Source organism: Equus asinus, chromosome 22, assembly GCF_041296235.1.
Source record: "Equus asinus isolate D_3611 breed Donkey chromosome 22, EquAss-T2T_v2, whole genome shotgun sequence".
Classification (NCBI taxonomy): domain Eukaryota; kingdom Metazoa; phylum Chordata; class Mammalia; order Perissodactyla; family Equidae; genus Equus; species Equus asinus.
In genome coordinates, this window is record NC_091811.1 from 40,184,506 (window position 1) to 40,208,197 (window position 23,692).

General features: G+C 38.1%; 1 long non-coding RNA gene across 3 annotated transcripts in view; it reads right to left on the reverse strand.

Annotated features, from left to right (window-relative positions):
• The window catches only part of LOC139041654 (uncharacterized), a 130,668-nt gene that overhangs the window by 69,031 nt on the left and 37,945 nt on the right, over positions 1–23,692 (reverse strand). Inside the window, exon 4 of one of the 3 annotated variants that reach the window (XR_011497192.1) lies at positions 18,288–18,715. The exons of the other annotated variants lie outside the window; for them this stretch is intronic. This is a non-coding gene — a long non-coding RNA (uncharacterized lncRNA). Of the gene's footprint in view, positions 1–18,287; positions 18,716–23,692 lie in introns of those variants that run through there. 3 annotated transcript variants of the gene reach the window in all.

Genomic DNA, 23,692 nt, shown 5'->3' on the forward strand with positions numbered 1-23,692 from the left:
ATTTGGGGCATGTATCTCAAAAAGAGTTCAAATAATTGAATGATATCACTATAACAAAACCTTTTCCATTCTCATCCATTTATTTATGTTACTAGGTGTCAAATAAAACCAAGACTTAGGTAAGCAGAGACTTTTTTCGAAAAGACTGTTGTGATAGGGGAGGAAGATATTGCAAGAGAGACCATGCCACATAGTAAACAAGGTCAGAAGGAACAATGTCGGGGAATGGGATTGGCAGATGTCACACTGAGCAGGGGGCACAGTTGGACAGCCAACTCTGGAAGGGCCATCAAGGAAGTTGTTCCATGTTCCAGTGCTTGTTTAAGCTCAGGTACACCAAAGTTCAGGCCCCTGGGGGAAGGAGGGAAGCTAACTAAAATTTGGTGAAATCAGATTGGTGGCATTTTCTTCAGATTAGTTGTGCAAACAGTTCAGCTAAACATTTATGAAAGGTAGAATGGGGATTGGAGGGTCTGTGTCTGGCTTTGTCATAGGTAAACAAGGGGGTCATCCATAAGTCTTATCTACTTCATTGGGGAAGAGTGGCTTTTGGCAGTAAGCCATTTCCTGGAACACAAAAGAGTGGGGGTTTTTTTTTAACTATGCCGTTTTCTAAGACAGGGCTCAGGTAAAGTTCAACATTACCAAAAGTTCACACAGAATTGACGCTGAACTCTAAGCCATTTTCTTCTTCTTCTTTTTTTTTTTTTTGCTGATGAAGATTTGCCCTGAGCTGACACCTGTTGCCAATCTTCCTTTTTGAATGAAGAAGATTCACCCTGAGCTAACATCTGTGCCAACCTTCCTTTATTTTGTATGTGGGTTGCTACTACAGCATGGCTGCTGACAAGTGGTGTATGTCCACGCCCAGGAACTGAACCCAAGCCACCGAAACAGAGCATGCTGAACTTAACCACTAGGCCATGGAGCTGGCCCCAGCCATTTTCCTAATAAGTCATAATTATTCATAGATACCTGAACTAAAAAACCAAAGAGCACCCTTCTCACTAAGATATGTATTTCCTATAAAATTTTACTTCCATTTTGGAGTGACCACCAGCTCATTTATTGGTTAGTGTTAGGTTCAGGACCAATAGAAAGACTCCCTAAATATAATGTATTCCCATGCTATAGATGCAACTGCTCCATTCTGCAGTATCCATAATTAAATTGTTGGCATCTGATGGTTTTAGCTAAGGATCCAAGATGGCAAGGATTCCTTAGGCAGCTGCTGGTATTTTCTCAATAAAACAGCCCAGTTTCTTCATACTGTAATGCTGGACTTCTGTGATAACTTGCAAACTCCCATTGGGACCTTGGATAGTTTGATTAGTGAGGGATCTCAGTGGGGTGGCAACACAAATAACTATAGTGTCCTCCCATGTCCCCAGCTGGGCATTAGGGAAGCTGTGAGGATCAGCCTTTGTTTCAAACACTGGTCTCAGAGTTCTTGGCTCTTCCTTTTCCTTCTCTCTCTGAGTGGTCTCTTCTCCAACAATGCTGTAAGCAGCAACCATGAGATGATATTTTTAGCCTGTCCTCCTCAGCTGCTTCTCTTTGTCAACACTAGGAGGTGTCATTTAATCAGTTCTTAGTGAATCAGATCAATGCTTTTTAAATGCTACTGATCAGATCCATTCTTGGATGGGACTCTAAAATGTTAGCCATATCAAACAACATGATGAGTTGGCAACTTTTCAGTCATCCAATTTCTCTTTTTATCCTTTTATTACCCTTTGACTAAGACTTCCCTGTTTTCCTCTCCCCTTAGCCCTTGGAAACCACTATTCCATTCCGTGTTTCCATGAGTTTGACTATTTAGATTCCTCACATAAGTCCGGTCATGTAGTATTTGTCCTTCTGTGTCTGGCTTATTTTACTTCACATAATGTCCTCCAGGTTCATCCATGTTGTTGCAAATGGCAGAGTTTCCCTCTTTTTTAAGGCTGAATACTATTTCAGTGTATGTATATACCATATTTTCTTTATCCATCAGTCAATGGATATTTAGGTTTCCTCCATGTCTTGACTATTGTGAATAACACTGCAGTGAACATGGAGTGTAGATATTTCTTTGAGATCCTGATTTCAATTCCTTTGGATATATATCCAGAAGTGAGATTGCTGGATCCTATGATAGTTCTATTTTTAGTTTTTGGAGGAAACTCCATGCTGTTTTCCATAATGGCTGTACCAATTTACACTCCCACCGACAGTGTACAAGGGTTCCAATTTCTCTACATCCTCTCCAAAATTTATCTTTTTTCTTTTTTTTTTTTAGGAAGATTAGCCCTGAGCTAACATCTGCTGCCAATCCTCCTCTTTTTGCTCAGGAAGATTGGCCCTGAGCTAACATCCATGCCCATCTTCCTCTACTTTATATGTGGGACGCCTACCACAGCATGGCTTGCCAAGCAGTGCCATGTCTGCACCCAGGATCCGAACTGGCGAACCCGGGGCCGCCAAAGCGGAACAGGCAAACTTAACCGCTGAGCCACCCGGTCGGCCCCGAGTTTTGTTTTGTTTGATAAAGCCATTCTAACAATTATGAGATGATATCTCATTGTGATTTTGATTTGCATTTCCCTAAGGATTAATGATGAGAGCACATTTTTGTATATCTGTTGGCTATTTGTACGTCTCCTTTGGAGAATTGTCTATTCAATTCCTTTGCCTATTTTTAAAAATTAGGTTATCTTTTATTTTAAATTGTAAGAGTTTATTTATATTTTGGACATTCACCCTTTATCAGATATATAGTTTGAAAATATTTTCTCCCATTCTGTAGATTTCCTTTTCATTTTGTTGATTGTTTCCTTTGCTGTGCAGAAGCCTTTTACTTTGACATAATCAAAATTCTTTATTCCCGGGCCTGGCCCCGGGGCCGAGTGGTTAAGTTCGCGTGCTCTGTTTCAGCGGCCCAGGGTTTCACCGGTTCGAATCCTGAGCACGGATATGGCACCCCTTGTCATGCCACGCTGAGGCGGCGTCCCACATGCCACAACTAGAAGGACGCACATCTAAAAAAACACACAACTATGTTCTGGGGGACTTTGGGGGAAAAAGGAAAAACAAAATCTTTATAAAACAAAATTCTTTATTCCCTTCTGTTTTCTTATTGCATGAGTTTTGCCAAATGGAGTTAGGGATCTTCACATCAATTGCCACTTCCAGTACAAATCTGGATTGATGGAAGGGTTAACAAAATGTAATGTGTTTCCAATACCAGTTTACTTATTTTATTCAAAGCATGTAGGACAGGTAAAGTCAGCATGCAAGCAAGCATCACTCTTAGCAAAAGTGATGGCCTTGCTATATCCCAGACACAACTTCCAAGACCTCCCATTTCATGGGTCATGCTCAGTTACAAGAGATGAAGGTAAAGCAGGGTGGACCACCTTGGTTTTGGGAAGCTATTCCACTTTCTGCTCCTCAATTTTTCATACCCTACTGGTCATACTGTTCCTCAGGGTGTTTGTAACTTACTAACATTCTTTGGGCCAGCTGAATCATATCAGTGAAAGGTCATAAAAGAAATAATCTGGACAACCAGATGCATCTCATGCAGAAAAAGCACAATCTGCACCCCATTCCACATTTATCTTAACATTCCAGGAATTAATGTTGCAAGAAAGTAAATTCAAGGTCAGTTTCCCAGTGTCCCTTGGCCTGGAACAAGAGTTTCAATTCACTGAAAAATTTTTTCTTGCAATGTTTAATAGTTATTTCTTAAAAAGCATAATCTATTTGCTTTCTTTGATCAATGATTTACTACTCATAACTCTAGTTATAATTTAATTCAGAAGAAAATTTAACACTTAGAACTTTAAGACATAGGAAATAATAAGCTTAAAATAATTTCAATGTATATACATATTTTTGCTCAGAGAAATATGACAGAATGATGAATAAAATACTCTTAAACATATATTACATATATAATATATGTAAATATATCTAACATATATTATTAGAATAAAATTTTGTGGGGAAAAGGAATGGAAATATGTGTTCAAGGAGAAAAGAGAAATTATACAAAATGTATGCCTATTGAAGAAGAGTTTCTTTTTTTTTGACTTTTGATCAATATGGTGTTTATCAAAATCATATATTAGATAACATCAGATACATTTTAAAAAGTGATACACATTTTCATTGAGAAAGATCAAGATTTACACTATGTCCCAAATTATGTTTTTTGAAACAGGTTAGAAGTAGATGAGGAAGTATGTACATTTTCAACATTATTTTAGGCACATATAAGAAAAAGTAAGAAGTTTCTCAAGTTAAAATTAATCATCTTGGAGCAGTGGGGAGAAGGGAAAGGATGGGATGGCTGAATTATGCACACACTATTTAACTATCTGAGGGGTTTTTGGTAGTCTTTCAATCTAGCGAGAGCCCTTTTGTCCAATCTTTGACTGTAGGACATGCACATTTTCTCTAATTATTTTACAGGCTAATATTGTGTGTTGAACATCGTGTCACTTTTTTTAAAAAGAAAACATACAGTCAATGAGGTAGATGAGATCGTCATTCTCAGTTCTTTGTACCCTCCCTGTATTTGAATTTTACCTTTACACCCTTTGCTATATGACTTTGCAATTCCTCCAACTAAAGATGGATTGTATTTCCCGCAAGTTACTTTGGCTAATAAAATGTGAGTTGAAGGGACAGTGTGACAGCTTTTGCTCCAAGAGACAATGCTATCCCAATATGTTCCTGTGATCTCTTGCAAGAAGGACATACCCCCAGGTAGCTGCTGGTCCCAAGAGACTGAGGAAACATGTAAAACAGACCTGAACCCAAGTAGAAGGGCAGAGCCAAACCCAGACAAACTCCAGCCTAAAGCAAAGTGGCTCCAGCCCATGCGAAGACCCATGAGCTTGCGATAAGTCTTTGAGTTTTAGGGAGGTGTGTCACGCAGCATTAATGTGGCAATAACTGACTAATACAATGAAGTTTAAATATCTTTTCTTTAACATGTGTCTGTATGTGTGTGTACACACAGATGCATATCTGTGTGTCTAGGTATTTTGATCCAGCACTTCTTGATTGGTGCATTAGAGTGACAGTCAAGCATCTTTTGTAATTTATGAGTTTTTGAGAATAAAAAAAGGGAGACTTGAAAAGGGGATGAATTGATAGATACCACCTTAATCAAGTGATCAAAGTTAACATCACCAGTAATAAGACATACTAATTAATATAGTCCCTTATATAATGCACCAAGAAGAGCATGATATAGCTTTTGTGGTGTTCTTGCCAGAAATGCATAACCTCAACTAATTATGAGAAGATGTCAGACACACCAAACTGAGTGACTTTCTACAAAATAACTGATCAGTATTCCTCAAAAGTATAACAGTCATGAAAGACAAAGAAAGACTGAGGAAACATCACTGATGAATGACTAAGAAGACATGACAGCTAAACGAAATGCAGGATCCTGGATTGGGTCCTGGATCAAAGAAGACATTAGTGGGAAAACTGGTGATATTCGAATAAGAGCTGTAGAATAGTTCATAGTATTCTATTGCAGGGGAGCAGAGTTTTCTACCCCAAAAGGTATCTCTTTGGCTTCATTATTTTTAAGAACAAAAGACTCCAGAAGAAACTTTGGCCTTCTGCCCAACTGCCTAAAAGGATTTAAGATGGAAGGCCTGTTCCAGGAAGGAGCTATCATCGTAGGTAACTCTAGTATAATATGAACTAGGTGTGGTAGACAGGGAGGAACCTAGCAAGGCTCACGATCAAAGTCCTCTCCATGTTCCATTGTCTCTGCAAGGCCTGGTTTGTTTACCAAACATTGGCTTTTCCATCTGCATGTGAATTGCCTTCCTCCTCTTTGAAGTCCCAAACCACTAACCCCAACATCTTCTTTTGTCTTTAGCCGAAGATGGTGGTGGTTTTGGCCATTTTGGTGAGTTACTCAGGTTTCCTGGGTTTCTCTCATGTATGCATGTTTTTAAACTTGTTTGCTTTTCTCCTGTTATTCTGTCTCACATCTATTTAATTCTAAGATGAGCCAGAAGAACCTAGAAGGGTAGAGGAAAATGTCTTCCTCCTTTACAGTATCAATGTTAATTTCCTGCATTTGATAATTATGCTATAGTTATATAAGATGTTAACATTAGAGGAAGCTGGGTGAAAGATATATGGGAACTTTGTACTATTTTTGCAACTTTAGCATGTCTAAAATTATTTCAAAATAAAAAGTTTGTAAAAAAATCATGAATGAGGCCAACTATGTTTAGAGTGACACATTTTTAGAAAAAAATTAGCATAATCTTTGCCAGATCTCGTAACAATTAAATCAGAATTTCTGAGGTGAAACTAGGCATCAGTATTTTTAAAAGCTCCATTGGTGATTCCAGTGTGCAGCTGAGTTTAGGAACCAGTGATATTGAAAATAACAATCAAAGGAACACTAATACCACCCACCACCCAGTTTGAGAAATACTCAGTTTTGAGAAATATCCAGTGGGCACCTTCTTGAAACCATCCAATCTTGCCTGAAAGTATTTCCATCCTGGTTTTGATCTTCCTCATTCTCTTGATTGTCTTCATAGTTTAACCAAATATGCATGCATCCTTAAAACATATAGTTTTATTTTTACATTTTTAACTTAAGTGGAATCATACTACACATGTTTGCTGACAGCCTGCTTTTTTCGCTCAATATTGTGTCTATGAAATGTATAGATTTTTAGCTGATGTAACTATTGTTTATTTTCTCTACTGTCAGTATTTTATTATATTCTCTCAGACTTTATTTGTCCATTCTACTTGAGGATATATGGACAATTTTCAGCATTTTGCTATTATCAACCATCCAGCTATGAATATTTTTGTATTCCTTCTCATGCCCGATACAAGTGTTTCTCCAGGTACACAGCCAGGAAGTGGAATTGCTGAGTCATAGGGCACATCCATTTCAGCTTTTCCAGATAGTGCCAAATTGGTTTCAAAATTGAACACACCACTTAGACTCCCGTCAGCCGTGTATAAGATTGCCTCTTGCTCTTCATCCTTGGCAGTACTTACTTTCTTTTTTTTGGCAATATGGTAGGTATAAAATTATATCTCCTTATGGTTTTAATTTACCTTTCCCAGATTACCAGTGAGTTTGTGCTTATTTTCATTTTTTTATTGTTTGTTCATTTGTGAAATGTCTGTATAAGCCTTTGAAGATGATCAGGATATGGCACCGCAAAATATGCCACTTTGGCATAAGGATTATTTTGAGCTAAAGGCAATAAAAAATCAACAAATTCAGAAACCGTTCTCTGCCTTCCCCTTTACTGCCTAAAAGTATGGCATAAATTTCCCTTGTGAAGGTGTCCCCCTTCTCCTGTACCAGGAAGAGGAGAGTAGCTCATCAGCGGAGATGGAGAGCCAGCACCAAAAAGGTTTTGCATAAACAAACCTTACTGAAATAACCCTTATCTTCCATTAGTTTCCCCCGTGTATTTTCTAATCACTTCCCCACAATTTATTGTCCCTCGAAATCCAAACATCCCCAATACCTTCCCCCCATTTTCCTTATAAGTTGTTCGGTATTTCTTACTTACTTGTAAAAATTATTTACATTTTCTGGATTCTGATCCTTCTAATCCTTTGTCAGGATTATATATGTGTGCCAAATCTCTTCCCATCTGAAGCTTGTGTCTTCACTTTCATTATGGGGTCTTTTGGTGAACAGAGTTTTTCATTTCAGTGTAATGAAATTTATCAGTCTTTTCCTTTATATTATTTCTGTCTTTTTCTTATTTTAAATGGTGCAATATTAAAATTTGAAGCTAGATAGGGATGCCATCCATAACTATAATTTTTACTATCTTAAATCTTCTGGTAAATTCACTCAGATTAAAAAAAGTGAAATAACTGGCATACATATTAAAAAAGAAAAGATAAATGATCCCTTTTGGCTGATTATTAGATTATGCCTGGAAATCCCAAAGACTTTAGTAAAAAGGAAAAAAGCTACTGGGATCAATCAAAGCAATGATATGGTAGTTGCATTCAAGATAAATATATCAAAGGTATAAAAATCAATATGTTTTCATAATTCCAGAAGTAATCATCCAGAAATTGAAATGGGAAAATAGTCTAGTCACAATAGTTGACAAAGACTGTAAAATACTTAGGAATGCATTTAGTAATAAGTAGCGTTAGTTGAGCATGTGCGTTGTGTCAGGGACTGTTCCAGATGCACAGCAGGTGCCGGAGCCCAGGATTCAAACATAGACAGTCTGGCTCCAGCATCACGCTCGCAGCTCCCTTACTTCCTCCTCATCCCGCTACCACAATCTCATTCTCCCTGCTCATTTCCACCCTTTCCCATTCATTCCCTGTAACAAAGCTGTTTAGGTTCCAGCTTATCTTTCCTGTATTTATTTTGCCCATAGAGCCTGTGTATGTGTGTTTTCTTATATATCCTTCTTTCTTACATTACGTGAAGCATACTATAGATATTCTTTTGGACTTTTTCCCACTTAACTACATGTTCTGGAAATCACTTCATATTGGTTTGTAGAGATCTTCCTTATTCTTTGGTAAAGTTGCATAGTCCTCCCTTGTGTGGATGTGCCACAGTTGATTCAACTAATCTCCTATTTATGGACATTTAGATTGCTGCAATATTTCGGGTTTTTTTTTTTTTAAGTAAGATTAGCCCTGAGCTAACATCTGCCACCAATCCTCTTTTTGCTGAGGAAGACTGGTCCTGAGCTAACATCAGTGCCCATCTTCCTCTACTTTAGATGTGGGACGCCTGCCACAGCATGGCTTGTTAAGCGGTGTGTAGGTCACACCTGGGATCTGAATGGGCAAACCCCGGGCCGCCAAAGTGGAATGTACAAACTTTACCACTGTGCCACTGGGCCTGCCCCAATATTCTGTAATTACAATCAAACCTGCAATAACCTTGTGGATATGTATTTTTATATTGCTGGAGGTGTATCTCCAGGGTAAATTCCTAGAAATGGGATTGCTGGGTTGAAAGATAAGTGCATCTGTAGTTTTGTTAGGTGTTACCAAATTGCCGTCCAGAAGGGTCCTACCAAATTGCATTCCCATCACTAATGTAGGAAACCGTGTACTTCCTATAGCCTCAGCAACAGAATGTATTGTCAGAATGTTTCTAAATTTTTGCAAGTCTAAATTTTGCCAGGTGAGAAATGGTATCTCAGTGTGATTTTAATCTGCATTTCTCCAATAATGAGTGAGTTTGACATTTTTTCCTATGTTTGAGTCCCATTTTTCTATCTTTTTTTTGATTTGTGTGACTTGTCCATGTCTTTTTCCTATTTTCCTATTGAGTTTTTGGTCTTTTCTCCTTTAATTTTTGAGGGTTCTTTGCGTGTTAAGGATATAAGCCCCTTGTCTACAGTATATGTTGTGAACATTTTCCCTCAACTTGTCAATTGTCTTTTGACTTTGTTCATGGTGTTTTTTTGTCATCACATTTAAACATTTTCATGTAGTCAAATTTATCAGTCTTTCTTTTTTTTTTAAATTAGTCTACAACATTATATAAATTTCAGGCATACATCATTATACTTTGATTTCTGTGTAGACTACCTCATGTTCACCACCCAAAGACTAATTATAACCCATCACTGCACACATGTGCACTTTAACTCCCGTGTCCCTCTTCCCACCCCACCTTTCCCTCTAGAAATCACTGATATAATCTCTATATCTATGAGTTTGTTTGTTATTGTTGTTTTTTATCTTCCACATATGAGTGAAATCATATGGTATTTGGCTTTCTCCATCTGACTTATTTCGCTTAGCCTGCTACCTTCAAGGTCTATCCATGTTGTCACAAATGGCAAGATTTCATCTTTCTTTATAGCTGAGTAGTATTCCATTATATATGTATGCCACGTCACCTTTATCCATCCATCTGTTGGTGGGCATCCTTGGGTTGTTTCCAAGTCTTGGCTATCGTGAATAATGCTGTGATGAACATAGGGGTGGAAAATATCTTTTTCAATTAGTATTTTCATATTCTTTGGAAAAATACCCAGAAGTGGAATAGCTAGATCATATGGTAGTTCTAGTCTTAATTTTTTGAGGAATGTCCACACTGTTTTCCACAGTAGCTATATCAGTTTAAGTTCCCACTAGCAGAGTATGAGAGTTCCTTTTTCTCCATGTCCTCTCCAACACTTGTTACTTCTTGTCTCATTAATTATAGCCATTCTGATGGGCGTGAGGTGATATCTCATTGTAGTTTTGATTTGCATTTCCCTAATAATTAGTGATGTTGAACATCTTTTCATACGCCTGTTGGCCATCTGTTTATCTTCTTTGGAAAAGCGTCTGTTCAGATCCTCGCCCATTTTTTCATTAGGTTTTTTTTGTTGTTGAATAGTATGAGTTCTTTATATATTCTGGATATTAACCTCTTATCAGACATATGATTTGCAAAAATCTTTTCCCAATTGTTAGGCTGTGTTTTCATCTTGTTGATGGTTTCCTTTGCTGTGCAGAAGCTTTTTAGTTTGACGTGGTCCCATTTGCTTATTTTTTCTTTTGTTTCCCTTGCCGAGTAGCCACGATATACGAAAAGAGACTGCTAAGACTGATGTTAAAGAGCATACTGCCTACGTTTTCTTTTCGGAGTTTTATGGTATCAGGTCTTACATTCAAGTCTTTAATCCATTTTGAGTTAATTTTTGTGTATAGCGTAAGATAATGGTCTACTTTCATTCTTTCACATGTGGTTGTCTGGTTTTCCCAACACTATTTATTGAAGAGACTTTCCTTTCTCCATTTTATGTTCTTGGCTCCCTTGTTGAAAATTAGCTGTCCATAGATGTGTGGGTTTATTTCTGGACTCTGGACTCTGTTCCGTTGATCTGTGTGTTTGTTTTTGTGCCAGTACCATGCTGTTTTGATTACTATAGCTTTGTAGTATATTTTGGAATCAGCGAGTGTGGTACCTCCAGGTTTTTCTTTTTTCTCAGGATTGTTATTCAGGGTTTTTTGTTGTGCCATATGTATTTTAGGATTCTTTGTTCTATTTCTGTGAAAAATGTTGTTGGAACTTTGATAGGGATTGCATTGAATCTATAGATTGCTTTAGGATGTTTGGACACTTTTAACTATGTTAATTCTTCCAAAACATGAGCATGGAAAATTTTCCCATTCCTTTGTGTCTTCTTAGATTTCTTTCAAAAACATTTTTTAGTTTTCAGTGTACAAATCTTTCACCTCTTTGGTTCAATTTATTCCTAGGTATTTTATTCTTTTTGTTCATTCTGGTAAATGGGATTGTATTTTTGGTTTCTCTTTCTGTTACTACATTGTTAGTGTATAGAAATGCAACTGATTTTTGTATGTGGATTTTGTACCCAGCAACTTTACTGTATTCATTTATTATTTCTAATAGTTTTTTGGTGGATTCTTTGGGGTTTTCTATGTATAAAAATATGTCATCTGCAAATAGTGACAATTTTACTTCTTCCTTTCCAATTTTTGTCCCTTTTATTTATTTTCTTGACTAATTGCTCTGGCTAGTACTTTCAATACTATGTTAAACAAGAGTGGTGAAAGTGGGCATCCTTGTCTTGTTCCTAATCTTAGAGGGATGGCTTTCAGTTTTTCACAGTTGAGTATGATGTTGGCTGTTGGTTTGTCATAAATGGCCTTTATTGTGTTGAGGTATTTTCCTTCTATACCCATTTTATTCAGAGTTTTTATCATAAAGGGATGCTATATCTTATTGAATGCTTTCTCTGCATCTTTTGAGATGGTCATGTGATTTTAAAATCTTTTCTTTTCTTACCTCTTAATTTTGAGTTAGAGTTAGAAAGCCATTACCTACACTGAAGTTAAAGAGGAATCTACTCACATTTGTTTCTAGTACTTGAATGGTTTCATTTTTTTTACATCTAGATCCCTAATCCATTTGAATTTATTATTTTTCCAAGTGGCTACCCAGTTGTCCCAGAACCATTTATTTAAAAGTCTTCTACTTCATTGATTTGAGATGCCACCTTTGTCAGATACCTATTGATGTTTGATGAAGAGAGTTTCTTACTTTTAATGGCTAAGCTCTTGTAGAATATTACCTTAAAATATTTTTAGAATTTAAAAACATTTCTCTCTCTTTCTTTTTTCCTCAGAGTGAAGAGCCCCAAAGCAGCTTTAGGGAGGGAAAAAGTTCACAGTGGAACCCCAGACTGGTTTTAACTGTAGACATCAAGGGCTGAAGAGCGGCAGTTGCAAAGAGTTGTCTTGGGACTGTGCCAGGATGCTTTTAGTGTTATTTTTATCTCTATGAAAGCAATGCATGGGCTTAATTTTATACATCAAATGTGAAGCATGAACAGTAAAAAATATAAGTCCTTGGTCCTTCCCTTCCCCAGCCTTGATCTCCAACTAGAGTTTAAGCCTTCAAAGGGGAGACTAGAACTAATTAACTAGTTTAGCAAGGTTGCAGGATAACAGATCATCACACAAAAATTAATTGTGTTTCTGTATACTTCCAGTAACAATCCAGAAATGAAATTAAGAAAACAATTCCATTTACAATAGCATCAAAAGAATACAATGTTAGGAATAAAATTAATAAGAGAAATGTAAAACTTATACTCTGAAAACTACAAAAAATTATTGAAAGAAATTGAAGAAAACCTAAAGAAAGGGAAAAACATCCCATGTCCATGGATTGGAAGATATAATATTGTTGAGATGACAATACTCCCCAAGTTGATCTATAAATTTAATCAGACTCCCAGCTGATTTCTTTGAAGAAATTGACAAGCTGATTCTAAAATTGATATGGAATTGCAAAGACCTAGAATAGCTAGAACAATCTTGGAAAGAAGAATAAAGCTGGAAGACTCACATTTTCTGATTTCAAAACTTAATCCAAAGCTGTAGTACTGGCTTAAGGATACACATATAGATCAACTGAATAGAATTAAAAGTCCAGAAGTAAGCCTATGTGCCTATGGTAAACCGATTTTAAACAAGAGTGCCAAAATCATTCAATTTGGAAAGAATAGTTTTTTTCAATAAATGATGCTGAAACAACTGGACAGCCACATGGAAGAGAATGAAGTTGGACCATTACCTCACATCATATACAAAGTTAACTCAAAATTTATGAAATACCTAAATGCAAGAGCTAAAACTACAAAAATCTTAGAAGAAAAAGGGGTAAATCTTACATAACCTTGTTTTGACAATGGATTTTTGGAGATTACACCAAAAGCATGAACAACAAAGAAAAAATGGACTTCATCAAAATTAAAAACTTTTGTATATCAAAGGGCACTGTTGTGGAAATGAAAAACAACCCAGGGAATGGGAGAAAATCTTTGCAAATCACATATATGATAAGGGACTTGTGTCTAGAATATAAAGAACTCTTACAGTTCAGTAATAACAAGACAACCCAATTAAAAATGGGTAAAGGATCTGAATAGACACTTCTTCAAAGAAGATATACCAATGGCTAATAAACACATGAAAATATGCTCCATATCATTAGTCATTAGGAACATGCAAATCAAAACCACTGCACACCCACTTGGATGGATAGAATAAAAAAATCAGGTACTAACAAGTTTTGAGAATGTGGAGCCATCAGAATACTCATATACTGCTGGAGGGAATGTTAAATGGTTCCATCACTTTGGAAAACAGTGTGGCAGCTCCTCAAAAAGTTAGACATAGAATTACTATACGACCCAGCAATTCCATTGCTAGGAATAAACCCAAGAAAAGTGAAAACATATGTCTACACAAAAATTCATACATGAATATTTATAGAAGCAATACTATAAGAGCCAAAAGGTAGAAACAACCCAAATGTCCATCAACTAATGAATGGATAACTAAAATGTGGTGTATCCATACAACACCATAGAATATTTACTCAGCTATAAAAAACAATGAATAACTGGTCCATGCTACAACGTGCATGAACCTTGAAAACATTATGCTAAGTGAAGGAAGCCAGACACAAACGACCACATATTGTATGATTCTATTTATATGAAATGTCCAGAATAGGGAAATTTATAGAGACAGAAAGTAGATTAGTTGTTGCTTAAGGCTAGGCAGTCTGAGGGGATAAGGGAGTGATAGCTAAAGAGTACAGGCTTTCTTTCTGAGGTGATAAAAATGCTCTAAAATCAATTAAGATGATTGTTCCACAATTCTGTGAATATACTAAAAACCAGTGAATTATACACGTTAAATGAATGAATGGTATGGTATATGGATCATATTTTGCAAAGCTGTTAAAAGAAAAAAGAAGGAAGAAGCTTTATTGTTTCCAATACTACATCCCCATTGCCTTAAGTAGTCCTGGCGTCCGTAGGCACTCAGAAAATAATTGTTGAATAAATGAATGGAGCACTCGACATTTTCTTTCCTTTTCAAATAGAAGTTTTGAGAGTGTATTTGTATACTTCATTTAACTGTTACCAAAAAAGAAAGAAAGAAAAGAGCATGGTTTTATGTGCTTTTCATTTGTTCGTGTTATTCTTATGCTTTAACCAAGGAGGGTTTTGTTTCTATGTACTTGTAGATGATCTTCCACAGAGCCACCGGAATGATATTTTTTAAAAGCAAATTTGAAAATGTTTGTCCCCTGCTTAATAGCTGTCAATGACCTCCTACTCCCTGCAGTATTCAGTTCAAATCCTTTCACAGAGCACACGTCTCTTAACTTGTAGAGTACCCCACATGCTCTGTGTCTGATTGTATCGCGTTGTCATTTAAAGTTGTTTTTTCAACACATATATCTGTGTGTGCCCCAAAATATATTGTTTAATTTTCATAATTTCTGAATTTCTGTCAAATGGATATCATGTTATATATAATATTATCAGTCTTGGCTTTTTCACTCAATGTAAGATTACATTGAGTGTAACATTTCACTCAAGGTAAGATTACCAGGATTCTTCCATATTGATATACCCAATTTTATTTATTCATTTTCACTGCTATATAATATTTTCGATCTATTCACTCTCCCGTTGAAGGGCATTTAGCTGTTTTGTTTGTTTGTTTTTACTATTATAAACAGTGGTATAGCAAACATTCCTGCATTTGGGTCCTGGTGTACATAAGCTAGAATTTCCCTTAGGTATATAGTTGGGAGTAGGGTTACTTCCCTCAAAAATGCCTAAACCAAATATATATCCTTCCCAGCAATGTTTAAGACATCCTCTTGGTCCACATCCTCCCCAGTACTTGACATTATTAGATCTCTTCATTTTTGCCAATCAAATGGGTAGAAAATAGCATCTCATTATGGTCTTGATTGTGGTCCTGATTTCTGTTGAAGTTGAGTGTCTCTTTATTTTTATTGAACATAGTGTTTCTTCTTTGGATGTAAAACCTGTTCATGATCTTTGTTCATTTTGTTTTCTGGTGGTTGGTCCTTCTCTTATTGATTTATAGTAGTTATTTTTATAGTTGATACTAATCCTTTGTCAGTTATGTGTGTTGAATATATCTTTTCTGAATTTGTGTCTTGATTTTTTGTTTTCTTTAAGGTGTTTTTGTTGAACACATTTTCTTAATTTTAACATGGGCAGAAGTTTCACATCCTTTAGGATTAGTACTTTCTGTGTCTTAAGAACTCCTTCTCTAGCCCAAAGCCAGAAACGTATTTATATATTTGCTACTCAAAGTTTTAAAATTTTACTTTGACAGTCAAATCCTTAATCTCTCTGTGGTTGGTGTGAGTTAGAGATCCAATTTCATTTTTTTATATGGATAATTATTTTTCCAGCTCAATTTATTGAATAGTCTCTCTTTACCCCACTGATCTGCCATGCTTCATTTTCAAATATCAAAATTCTATCCCCCTACACTATACATTGTTTCAATTACTATACGTTTATAATAAATAACAGTTGAGCAAATTTCGCTTTTTTCTTCTTATCGTTTTCTAAAGATTGGCCCCTGAGCTAACATTTGTTGCCAATCTTTTTTTTACCCTTCTTCTTCTCCCCTAAGCCCCCAGCACATAGTGCTGTATTGTAGCTGTTGGTCCTTCTGGCTGTACTATGTGGGACACCACTCAGTATGGCTTGATGAACGGTGCTAGGCCCACGCCCAGGATCTGAACCAGCAAAATCCTGGGCTGCTGAAGCAGACTGCATGAATTTAACCACTTGGCCACGGGGCCAGCCCCTTTATTGTTCTTGCACATCCATTAGTAAGAATGCAATGTGGCTGTTAAAAGCAGAAGTGGTTGAGTGTGTAGACCTGAAGCTACTGATCGAAAATGTTCAAACTGCTATGGATAGCAAAAATATTTTACTAAAGGAATCATGAGCATTGGTTACTCCAGTGAGTAGGTTAAAAAGAGGTCATTTAAGGAAGTTTCTGTTGTACTCATCTGTATTATAACACATATCACATCATATATCAAGAGTTTATTTGCATGTCTTTCTTCTTTACTAGATTGAGATTTATGAAAGCCCATAATGTGTTTTATTCTTTTTGTGTTTCCAGAAGTCTGGAACATGCTCAGCAAATAATAAATGCTTAATTCATATTTGTTGAATGAATACATAGACAATAAAGCACTTATTCATTGTAGACTTGGATCTACCAAAAAGAGTCCTAAGAAAGGCACTGGGAGTTTGAGAGTTCAGGGCAAGTCAGGAAAGAAGACAGACTTGGATGAAGCCACAAGCTTAAACTAAATCACAGTTTGAGGACACTTGACTGGCCAGATAAAAACATCATATTGTGAGAGCAAGTTGGTGGCCTTCTACTATACGCTCACAAAACAATCGGATTGCCCCAGTACCTCAAACTGGAAAATGTCGTGGCACAGAGATACAGAACAAACTCACAAAATACAGGGGGGCTGGAAAGTATAGCTCTAAACATTAGGGTGAACACAATAGGAGAGGGATGGAATGCTCGACACTCTCACAAAATGGTGGTACTTCTCACATGCCCCCAGGATATCAAGGTGCTCCTTGTTCCCATATTCTGGGGATGAGAGGTGACAAGTTTGAAAGGTATTAAATGTTTTGTTCTCTACTGAATTCTCTCCTTCACACTGTAGAATAGGAAATTGAAACTTATGGGAAAAAGTCATTATTACATATGCTCTGTGCTCTTTAAAACAGGAGCCGCTGACTTTGATAGTCAGAGTTCAGCAGCCTTTTTCATAGAAACTTACAGTAAAAAGATCACTATATTTTCATACAACTTATTATTTTCTACAAAATAAGTTTGAATGTGTCATCTGAAATTATATATGCAAAACCCCCCAAATTTATGGAATTTCCCTTCAAGTGCCTTTCTTTCCATTTAGATCAGAACATTGTGGAGACCTACTCAGATCCCTAGACTTGATATGAAGATTATTTTAAACTGAGGATAACAGCCGACGCAGAAAGAAGCCTTTCAAAGCTTCCCTTGTCTGACTAAAAGGCAGAGGCATCTGGGAGAGAAGCTGCCACAAATTCCCTCTGCAGGGGAGCTTCATTCCCAGGGAGAGGACTGACCACTCCCACAGCGATGAGAAATTGCATAAACGAACATCATCAAACTGTCACACCTTCTGTTTGTTTCCCCAAAAGCACATTTGCTCTTCCCATAGAAGCCTTTCTCCCCACTCCCTTTCCGTTATTAAGTTGGTATATAAACCCTTATCTCCAGCAGTCAGGGAGCCTCTTTCTCTAAATGCCCCTGCAAGTGTAGGAAGAAAACCTGTTTTCCTTTCTCCGGTTAATCTGTCTATTTTCAGTTTAATTCGCAGGCCCCTGGCTGCAAGACTTAAGTCAGTGGAGAAAAAGGTTTTTCTCCAAATATGTCCAAGGTTGGATAAGCCAGTTACTGTTTTTATTTCCTGGCTTGATTCTGAAGGAAGGATTCTATTTGTGCGATACATCAAAAGACAGAGAAGTAAATGTTTGCAAAAACATAGTGTCTCTGGTAGAAACTCATTAAACTTTGCTTGATTTTCAATCTGTTCCAGAGAGGCCAAAGGGAAAGCGGAAAAGAGAAAGGAAGAGAGATAGGAAATGGATGATCAGAGTGAAGTGCCGGGTGAGGAAGTTGAGGGGTGTTGGTGAGAAAGCCTTTCTTATCTTTAGAGGAACAGGAAACTTGGCTCCTCAGCTCCCTTTTCACAATCAGCCATCTTTCCCATTTCTGGGCCCCTGGGATTGCCATGGAATCTGGTCTTCCTAACAGTTATTTCTCCAGGGGAAAAAAAACTCTCCTCTACTCTCTTAACTGCTGTAACTGCAGCCTACAAATTAAACTGACAAAAGACAGGAAATAGGGGGAAAAGCATACAAACTTTTATTGATCTTAATATTTTAATTTTATTTGCATGGGGGCTTCACAGAAAAGAAGCGAAAACTTAAAGAGGGGGTTAAACTTGAGAGCTTATATGCCATTTTAACAAAGGGTGATAAAGTGACTAGCAAAGGAAAGGAAATTTGGGCTTGCAGGTGGTAAATTATGGAAAGATACACATATGAGGTGGGGCTGGCCCAGTGGCCCAGCAGTTAAGTTTGCATGTTCCACTTCGGCAGCCTGGGGTTCATCAGTTCGGATCCCAGGTGCAGACATGGCACCGTTGTCAAGCCATGCTGTGGCAGGTGTCCCACATACAAGGTAGAGGAGGATGGGCATGTATGTTAGCTCAAGGCCAGTCTTCCTCAGCAAAAAGAGGGTTGGTGGCAGATGTTAGCTCAGGGCTAATCTTCCTCAAAAAAAAAAAAAAATATATATATATATATATATATATATACATATATATGAGGAAACTAATGGAAGATAAGGATTATTTTAGTAAGATTTGTTTGTGTTGACTCATCTCAGTGCCAACTTCACATCTTCTTCACAGACATAAAATTCCCCTAGAAGGAGAATTTGTGGTAGTCCTCATTTTTCAGAAGTTCTCACTTTTAGTCAGATAAGGGAATCTCCAAGAAGACTTCTTTCTGCATCTGTTGATTCTGAATTGCCTTTAGCTCTAAATAATAAATATTTTGGCATATTTTGGGGTAGCACATTCTGATCTCCTTCACTTATAACAGCCCTCCCATTACCATCCTTTACGCTTTACTGTGACATCAAAGCAAGTGACATGTCGATAAAAATTGCCTGCAAAGAAAAAAATTGGGGGCTGGCCCCGTGGCCGAGCGGTTAAGTTCACGCGCTCCACTGCAGGAGGCCCAGTGTTTCGTTGGTTCGAATCCTGGGTGCGGACATGGCACTGCTCATCAAACCACGCTGAGGCAGCGTCCCACATGCCACAACTAGAAGGACCGACAACGAAGAATATACAACTATGTACCAGGGGGCTTTGGGGAGAAAAAGGAAAAAATAAAATCTTTAAAAAAAAAAAAGAAAAGAAAAAAATTGGACTAAGATTACTTCCAACTCTAAAGTTCTAAGATATTATGAACTGGCTAATACAGGTCACTTTCAACTGCTCCAGTTGTGAGGGAGGAAGTGTGGGGACCTGGGTTTGGCCACCCCAAGATATGTCTCTTTGGCATGAGGATTATTTGAGGCTGACTGCTTTTGATAAACTGGGACAGGGAAGGAGGCTCTGAGGGGTGGAGCTTGCTTGCCCTTTGTTAGGAGACATTTACGTTGTAAAGGAAATCTCCATCTGTAAAGGTGCCTCCCTCTCTGTACCAAGAAGAAGAAAGGAGGTGACCTTGTCTCTAGAAACTCTTAACCAATGGGGAAGGCAAGGACTTAAATCTGCATTTGTTTATTGTGCTTGTCTGGTGACCTCCTGTAACTGACTTCCCTCCTCCTCCCAACGTTGGCATTTCTTTAAGGATTAAGCCTCTTTCCTTAGGCTAGGAACTGATTGCTGCACTCACCTGTGACCACCCAGCTCCAGACAATAGACTTGCCTCCCGCTATGCCCTCCAAGGTAGCAGACCCACTACCTGCTGTGTCCATCAAGTGCTGTGCCGAAGGACGGGGCAATCTTGTGACTATTGTGGAAGGGACATTTCAATCATATGTGAAATATCCCGTTTGGGGGTTTATAACCACTCTGTGCACCCCACTTCTTTGGTACCCTTTCTTCCTTCAGGAGGAAAGGCCCCGGGCCATGGTCCTCATAAAACTTTGTTCAATTTTCTCCTGCTATTCTATCTCATGTGAATTTAATTCGTTCTCTGGCCAGACAAACCCACATTAGGTAGAGGAAAAGTCTTCCTCCCTACAGAAGAAAGTTTCCTCTACCCTTCTAGGTTCTTCTGGCTGGTCTAAGAATTAAATTGACATAAAACAGGTTAACTAAAGAAAACAAAATTTAATTTTGTATGTATGGGAACCTACATACCCAAGAGAGTCAGAGACCCCACATACACGAGAGCTTCCAAGAAAGAAAGGTAAAATGAGGTACACATGCCATCTTGATCCAAGGAATGGGATACAGGCCCAAGGTTTCAAAGGGGAGAAGGATAATCCACAGGACAATAAGAAGAGCAGATGTTCAGTAATGAGAGGTTTACCCTGCATACAGATAGGTCAGAAGAAGTAATTTTTGGTAATAACCCTAATTATGGGCAAATTCCTCAATTTAAATTCTTTAAGGGAAAGTTAAAAGATTCTCTTGAGCCTGCAGGGTCTTGATTGACTTTAGCTCAAAATATTCTACATGCCAAAGTTGCACATCTTGGGGGAGCCTGTTCTGAACCTCTTCACAGTCATAACTTTTCTTCCTGAGGTACTAACACATATTTGAACTTTGCATTGTCTGCAATCGAGGCCCTCTAAAGACGGTACTCAAGGAATGACTCTCATGATTTTTGGCCTCGCAGTCCCTTCTCCAGGTCTTGCCCTTCTATGTTACTTGAGTTTCATAGAAATTAATAATAATAATGTTATTAAGCAATATTATGAGTGTTTACCATGTGCCATTGTGCTAAGTGCCTTGCATACATTTTCTCATTTAATCTTCACAATAATCCCAGGAAGGATGGTATCAATTTATTCCAGTTTGCAGCCAAAGAAGCTGACTTGGAAGTAACTTGTTCAAGGTCAAACTGCTGTAAGTGGTGAATCTGGGATTCAAACCCAGTCACTGGGTCTGCAGAGCTGTGTGCTTATCCTTTAGATTATATAGCACTCGACTCAAATCAACTTTTAAAAGTTGTTTTCTTTTTTTTAGAACAAACTTCACATGAATAGGTTCTCACAAAACAGGCCAATTTTACATAACTGAAAGAAAACATGGAGATCTTCCCCATCTTTCTGCAGGGCAAAGATTTTTAACAGCGTTTTGTGTATCCTTCCAGAACTTTAGATTGTAGTGAAAAGTTTGCTTCAGTGACAAACTGTGCATTGTCTAGAGCACACTTTTCCTGGTTATCTGATTTAACTCTAAGAGAGCTATTTGACAACTCTGTAGGTTTGTTAGCAACACAAAATAATTGGTTGACCCACGGAAGAAGTGATAACAATGCAAAATAATTCTTGTCTATGGATATGCAGACAGATTCTGTTCAAGTGGAGGACAACCCATTTGCCTCACCCCAAGCCAGTTTCGCTTTCATTTGCCCATTAATTTCAACATTCCTTTACTCTATGTAAATTTGTTCTTCTTCGACTTCTTTGAATAAGTTGTAACATCTGGCCTGGTTTTTCTCATTTAATTAATGAGGTAAGTAAAATCTTTAGCATTTAACAACATATTCTACATATAGAGATATGATTCAGACTTTATGGCCCTCTTGCGTCACTGCCCATTAGTCCCCTCCAGCCAGTAGACCAGACTGATTATTTGTGGTCTTGTTCTCTTTATTTTTATGATTTTTTTAAGACAGCTATCTCTTAGGAATCCCAGTAGGTTAGATACACACACACATACACACAGGCAAGGTCACAGTCAGACAGGTCCGTGGCACGTTGATTTGGCCATTTGCCCAAGAGCAGCTGGTAGCAGTAATAAATCCTTGTGGTGTTTAGCACTCACATTTCTACTCTCAGATTATGGTCTCTGAATCTACTGTCAGCTTCTTCACATAAAATTATCAAGCAGCTCCAAAACGCAGGATGTGCTGTATTGACCACGCTGCCACTACCCTGACCTGTCTTCTATACGCCCATCTCTGGGAGCATTTTGCTTGAAGAGTGGTGGGGTAGCAAGTCTGTTGGAGAGAGCCATTAGCGCTAGGTCTTTGTTACATGTCTCATATCACTCCACACACACTGAGGTGCGTTCTACCAGAGAACAAAAACCACTTACCAAGAACCCTCTGTTCTCCACTGTTCACTTTGCTGGGCCTGCTTCTATACATTTACTCTCTAGGGCCAATGGGATGGAGATGGAAGGGATGCCAACAGAGACAAGAAAAAACATTATAGAGGAAGAAAATAAACTTTTTCCTCTACCCTCCTAGGTTCCCTGGCAGATACCCTACAAATTAGACTGATAAAAGACAGATTAACAAGAAAGAAATAACAGAGTATATTAACACATGCAGCATGCATACACACAGGAGAAACTCAGTGATAAGCAACTCAAAGGAGTGCTTAGACCTTGGCTCATATAGCATTTTAACAAAGAATAAGAAATTTGTAGAGAAGTGACAAGGCAAAGGAAAAGGGTTTTAGGCTTCCAAGCATGGCAAACTATGGGAAGGTAAATATACAGTGGAAAATAATGGAAAACAAGGACTGTTTTAGTAAGGTTTGTTATGCAGAATCCTCTTCGCACCATCTCTGGGCTAGTAAGAGTATCTGGTGATTAAGAGTTTAGGGAAGTGGAGGGGCCGGCCGGTGGCGCAGTGGTTAAGTGCGCATGGTGGCCAGGGGTTTGCCAGTTCGGATCCCGGGTGCGGACATGGCACTGCTTGGCAAAAGCCATGCTGTGGTAGGTGTCCCACATATAAAATAGAGGAAGGTGGCACAGATGTTAGCTCAGGGATAGCCTTCCTCAGCAAAAAGAGGAGGATTGGCAGCAGATGTTAGCTCAGGGCTAATCTTCCTCAAAAAAAAAAAAGTTTAGGCAAGTGGAGAAGGGGGCAGAGAGCTTTTTTGGTGTCTGCTTTTTCCCAACTGTCTTCAGCTCAAAGTAATCCTTATGCCAAAGTGGCATATTTGGGGGTGGCATATTTTGATCCCCTACACCACCCAAGGAGATGGAGAAGCATGATTTAAAGTTTATATCTCAGAAATGAGCAGAAGGGGTAGAAGGGTAAGAACCAGGGCTTGGAGTACCAGAGAAGCCAGGAAGAGATAGTGTGTCAAGTAGGGAGTGATCAAGAGTGCCAAAGACACAAGAGGACAAAGTAGGTAAGAAATGAGAACTAACCTTTGGATTTGTTCGTTAGAATGTCGTTGAGACATTCAACTGATGAATTTCAGCAGGGCAGTGAGTGTGAAGCCTAGACTACAGGGGGTTATGGGGTAAGTGGGTGGGAAGAAAGAGAACAATATTTTATGCTGCTCTTGAAGTGTTTAACAAGGAAAAAAGGAAATAGTAGATGTGCAATGGAAGGGGCAGGCACCAGAAATAAATCCTCCAAGAGAACGCTCACTGCCCTCTGTTTACACCTAGTGTAGGACTAATAGGGACTCTCTTTTTAAAACCATGGGCCCTTAGCATCTCCTTAGGGTCCCAGGGTACATTAAGAAACAGAGACCAGACTGATTCTCATAATCTTTTAAAAAATTTATTAGCACGCTAGCAGCATGGAAGCAGAAA